This window comes from Triticum urartu, chromosome 1A (assembly GCF_056163025.1).
Source record: "Triticum urartu cultivar PI428250 chromosome 1A, HENAU_Tu73, whole genome shotgun sequence".
Lineage (NCBI taxonomy): Eukaryota > Viridiplantae > Streptophyta > Magnoliopsida > Poales > Poaceae > Triticum > Triticum urartu.
In genome coordinates, this window is record NC_141873.1 from 353,582,529 (window position 1) to 353,588,528 (window position 6,000).

Consider the following 6,000-nt stretch of genomic DNA (forward strand, 5'->3'; position numbering starts at 1 on the left):
TGCCTGAAATAGCACTTCCTATATATAATTCTTTACCTTCGGACCATTCCGGAACTCCTCGTGACGTCCGGGATCTCATCCGGGACTCCGAACAACATTCGTGTTACTGCATATATGTAAGTGCATCTAGTGCCACCCCTAGTTGGTTTTGGAGTATTGACGATAAACCTAGTTGAGGGACTAATGTGCTTGTGAGAATTGCAGGAAAACACAGGTAGAAGTCCCTCATTGATTCGGTTTTACTACCAGAGATGACCCCTAAAAATGTATGAAGACATTGAAGACAAAGGTGGTATATGAAGATATTCACATTGAAGACTATGACAAAAGAAGACACGTTATGAACCCTATGGAGCTCGAAGACTTAGATCTTTCGTAGTTCTTTTTCTTTTGTGTTGAGTCATAGGAACCACCGTACTGTTAAGTGGGGTCCAGGAGAACCAGTCAGAATGACTGAAGTGATGCCTAAATCAAAAACCTATGTCTTCGAGCGAAGACAATGAGAGCGAATCTTGTCCAGAGCCGGACAAGTCAGCTTTGCTTGTAGCCCAAGCAAAGTTGCCATGAGAGTTTGAAATCTGACCGTTGAGACACGTGTTAGTTCCTTAGTGACCCAGGGTCATTTCGGACAAATCAGGTCGGGTTGCCAAGTGGCTATAAATAGCCCACCCCCACAACCATAAACGGTTGGCTGCTCAGATTTCAGTGCACGGCTTTTGTCGTTTGAGAGCAACCCACCTCGAAGCCTTTGAGAGAAAATTCCTAGTGAGGAGAAAAGCCCTAACCACCCAGAGCCAGAGTAAATTGGGCATCACTTGAGTCTTCTTGTCTGTGTGATCTGAAGACTTATTACACTTGAGGACTGTGAATCCTCCAGACGGTTAGGCGTCGCATTCAGAGCATCCAAGAGACATTGTGGATTGCCAGTGAACGAAGTTTGTGAAGGTTTGGGAGTCTACCTTGAAGATTTACCAGAGTGATTGGGCGAGGACTAAGTGACCTTAGCTCAAGGAGAATACGGTGAGGACTTGGTGTCCTGGACTGTGTGTTCAGGACTGGGTGTCCGGGACTGTGTGTCCTAAGGTTTAAATACCTAGCCGCTCCAACCAGACGTACAGTTGTCACAGCAACTGGAACTGGTCCAACATATCATTGTCTTCAACGAGTCACTGGTTTCATCTTCACTTCCTTTTCTTACTGTTACACATTGTGAAGCCATTGCATGCTTGCTTTATCTTTTGTCTTCACAACGTGAATGTATGATCTGTTTGGCTTCATAACTTCTTGCTACCTAATCCTTATTACACTACAGTTGTTTGTCATTGTGCTTTCACTCTATTGAATACATGCATGGCTGGCCTAGTGTAATCTAACTTCCGCTGCATAGTAATAGGCATAATCTTCGCTGTTTGTCTTCATAACTCTCACGTTTCGAAGACTTTCATAAAAACCGCCTATTCACCCCCCCTCTAGTCGATATAACGCACTTTCAATTGGTATCAGAGCAAGGTGCTCCCTTGTTCTGTGTGATTCGGTTTAACCACCTGGAGTTTTAGCTATGTCGACTGCAGGGATAATCAAATTCTCCGCTGCGTGCCCCGTCTTTGATGGAACTGAATATCCGTACTGGAAGAATAAGATGCGCATGCATCTTGAAGCCATTGACGTCGACCTATGGTATGTCGTCGAGAACGGCGTTCCCAAGGCTGGAGAAGGTGTCACTGCTGCTGATGTCAAGAAGTTCACTCAACTGGACTCTATTGCCAAAAATATCATCTGTGGCCATCTGACAAAAGGACAGTATGGCCGTGTGAGTGCCTTGAAGACATCCAAGCTGGTCTGGGACTGGCTCTCCAAGGTCAATGAAGGCGTCTCAACCCAGAGAGATCAAAGAATCAGTGTCCTTCGCAACCTCTTCAACCGCTTCAAGCGAAATGACAATGAGAATGTCCAGCACACATTTGATCGGCTCACTGACATCACAAATGAGCTTCAAGCCCTCAGCGCCACTGAGATCACCAAACATGAAATCGTCAAGACGCTGCTGAGATCACTTGATAGTTCGTTTGACATCCTAGCCCTGATGATTCAAGAACGTCCTGATTTCAAGACACTCGATCCATCTGACATACTTGAGAGGCTCAACACACATGAGTTTCAGCTTTCTGAGAAAAGAGATATCTACGGTCCAAACTATGGGCGAACTCGTGCCCTGAAGGCAAAAGCTGTTTCCTTATCTGAAGAAGAATCTGACAGCAGTTCTGATGATCCTGAAGACATTGGAAGGGAACTTGCAATGCTAGTGAAGAAGTTCCAAAAATTCACCAAGAAGAAAGGCTTCAGAAAATCTTCACGATCAAGCTCAAGGAAAGATGAAGCTTCTGCTCATGACTACAAGAAGAAAACATGTCACAAGTGCAAGAAAACTGGACACTTCATCTCTGAGTGTCCACAATGGGACAATGAGAACAGAAGGAAGAAGAAGAGCAAGGAATATGATTCTGACGACAAGAAGAAGAAGAAATACTCAAAGTCTTCTTCCAAGTCTTCCTCAAAGTCTTATCACACAAGAAGAGCTCATCTGGCAAAGCACGTGCGTTTGTTGGCAAGGAAATGGATTCAGAGGATGAGTCCGCTTCTGAGGAGGCGGAGGTGGAGTCTGAGGAGGAGTCTGATTCTAGTATTGCGAGTCTGGCTACAGCATACGTCGTGAAATCCATCTTCAACACTGAAGACAATGACTTCATCACCGACACCAATGCAAATGACGAGAACGACTCCTCTCCTACCTACTGCTTCATGGCACGCGGTGCCAAGGTAAACACACGCACTACTCGCTATCAAACATCTAGTGACGATGACTTTGACTGTGATTCAAAACCCAGCTACAAAACACTTGCTAAAATTGCAACTGAACAACAGAAAGCTATGGAACATATTCAAAAACTGTTAGACAGAAGCGATGATCTGTTGGGTGCTGAAATGACTCGATATGAATCCTTAATTGAAGACATAAAAAATCTTCACGTTAAGTATCAGGAACTTGAGGATCGTCTTGATACTCTCTCAACAACTCATGAAAAGCTTTCCTATGATTATCTTCAAAGGAAGCAAGAACTGGAGAAATTGAGAGCGGCTCATGAAGATCTTAAAAAGGAAAACGAGTCACTTCGCGCCGAACAGATCAGTCCCGCTCAGGAAGGATTTGAACCACCATGTCTTAAATGCATTGAGCGTGATAATGCTACTTCTGTTGCTGAATGTTCCACTGCTACTGCTGTTGCAATATCTTCAACTATTGATGTGGTAACTAACCCCTCTGCTGAGGATACCACTGCTATTGCTGATGAGAATGCTAGGTTGAAGACATTGCTTGAAACAGGGATGTACAAAAGTCTTAAAGGACATCAGACATTATGTGATGTCCTCAAGAAGCAGATTCTGAACCGAAACCCTAGGAAAGAGGGTGTTGGGTTCGTAAGGAAAATAAATGTAGATGGCTCTTACTGGAAACCTGAGCAGTACCCCAAAACCACATGGGTTGCTGCAAAGGAAACTTCAGCAGATCCATCCAATTTATCTGGCTTCACATGTGCTAACCCCATTATTATTGATGAATCCTTTGATGCAAACTATAAACTGTTTGAGAATCAGAATGGTGAAGTGTTTGCCAGGTACATTGGTACTAACTGCAGGAATGGACCGCCTATGAAGAAGATCTGGGTTCAGAAAAAGTGTCTGGAAAATCTTCCTGTGAATGTCTTCATGACACCTCACTTGAAGAAGACAAACCTCAGACCAAAGGCTTCATACAATCAGAAGACTCACCTGAGTCACACTAACGCAAATGTTTTGCAGGGAAACCATACTCAGGCATATGAATATGAGAGCGGTTCATCGAACCGTCATGTTCATATGACCAAAAATTATTCTGCTTATTCCTATGAGTATTATTGTCCACCTGCAAGACTGTTTGCTAAGGCTTTAAAGCCAAAATTCTCAGATGCTGCACTTAGACTTATTGCTTCTAAGCCACCCTTGAAGATGTGGGTGGTTAAGAAAGCTTAACTCTCTTTTGCAAGGAAAGGTCTCCAGCAGAAAAACAAAATCTTCTGATGCTATTGCTGGGGACCTTAAAAATCTTGTAGGGCGCAAGATAAAATGCCCGAATGGCATCATTATGTACTTCGTTCCTAAATCGCATGCTACTCTCCCTATTAGTCCTAATCTGGATCTAAGTGTTCATAACCCACTGGTTCGTCAAATGTTTTTGCTTCACAATTCTGTTCGTGAAGCCTATCCCCCTAACTGCACTGTAGGGTATGACACCAGCGTCTTCAAAGTCTTCAGAATGGATTATTGACAGTGGGTGTACAAATCACATGACTGGCAAAAGAAGCCTTCTTATGGACTCAACCTTACGTCCATCCGACAAGAGCCACATCACATTTGCTGACACTGGTAAAAGTAAGGTATTGGGTCTAGGTAGAGTTGCAATCTCAAAGGATCAACACATGGATAAAGTCATGCTTGTTGAATCCCTTGGCTTCAACTTAATGTCTGTCTCAATGCTTTGCGATTTGAACATGATCGTAATGTTTGGAAAATATCGTTGCCTAGTACTAATGGAATCTGACAAGTCTCTAGTGTTTGAAGGGTATCGAAAAGATGATCTGTACGTAGTAGATTTCTCAGCAGGGCCACAACTTGCAGTATGTCTTCTTGCAAAAGCTTCAGAATGCTGGCTTTGGCATCGAAGGCTTGGGCATGCTGGCATGAGGAACCTCCACACCCTTGCGAAGAAGAAGCATGTCATAGGCATTGAGGGCGTCAAGTTCAAGAAAGATCACTTATGCGGTGCCTGTGAAGCAGGGAAGATGACAAGGGCAAAGCATCCTTCAAAGACAATCATGACTACTACTCAACCCTTCGAACTGCTCCACATGGATCTTTTCGGTCCCACTCACTACTCAACTTTTACTACTACTGCTTGCCTCTATGGCTTCGTGATTGTTGATGATTACTCTAGATATACTTGGGTGCACATAATCCTTTACAAGACTGAAGTGCAAAATGTCTTCAGACGCTTCACCAATCGAGCTATGAACAATTTTGGCGCCAAGATAAAGCACATCAGAAGTGACAATGGCACTAAATTCAAGAACACTGGCATTGATACATATCTTGATACCTTGGGCATCACACATGAATTCTCAGCTCCGTACACGCCACAGCAGAATGGCGTCGTCGAACGCAAGAACAGAACACTCATTGAGATGGCCAGAACGATGCTAGATGAATACAAGACTCCAAGAAAATTCTGGACTGAAGCCATTGACACTGCATGCCATACAATCAATCATGTTTATCTTCACAAGCTTCTGAACAAGACATCTTATGAACTCCTAACTGGCAAGAGGCCAAATGTCAGTTACTTCAGAGTATTTGGCGCAAGGTGCTGGATCAAGGACCCACACCACACCTCAAAGTTTGCACCAAAAGCACATGAGGGCTTTATGCTAGGATATGGAAAGGATTCACACTCCTACAGAGTCTTCAATCTCTTCCATTACAAAGTGGTTGAAACCGTGGATGTGCGGTTTGATGAGACAAGTGGTTCACAAAGAGAGCAACTGCCAAATGTGCTAGATGAAGTTCCAGCCAGTGAATCAATCAAGCTTATGGGAACTGGAGAGATTATACCTTTTGAAGCTCATCCTGAAGAAGAACTTATCATCTCAGCACCTGATCAACATGAAGACAATGCTCAGCCTGAAGACATTCCTCCCAACAACAACACAGATCAGCAAGAGCAAAGTCTTCGCCATGTACATCCTCGTGTTGCAAATGAAGTGCAAATTGATAGAATAATTGACAGCATCAATGCACCTTGTCCACTCACTCGTTCAAGGGCAACTCAGCTAGCAAATTTCTGTGGGCACTTCGCATTCGTCTCAATATCAGAACCCAAGAAAATTGAAGAAGCCTTCATGGAACCTG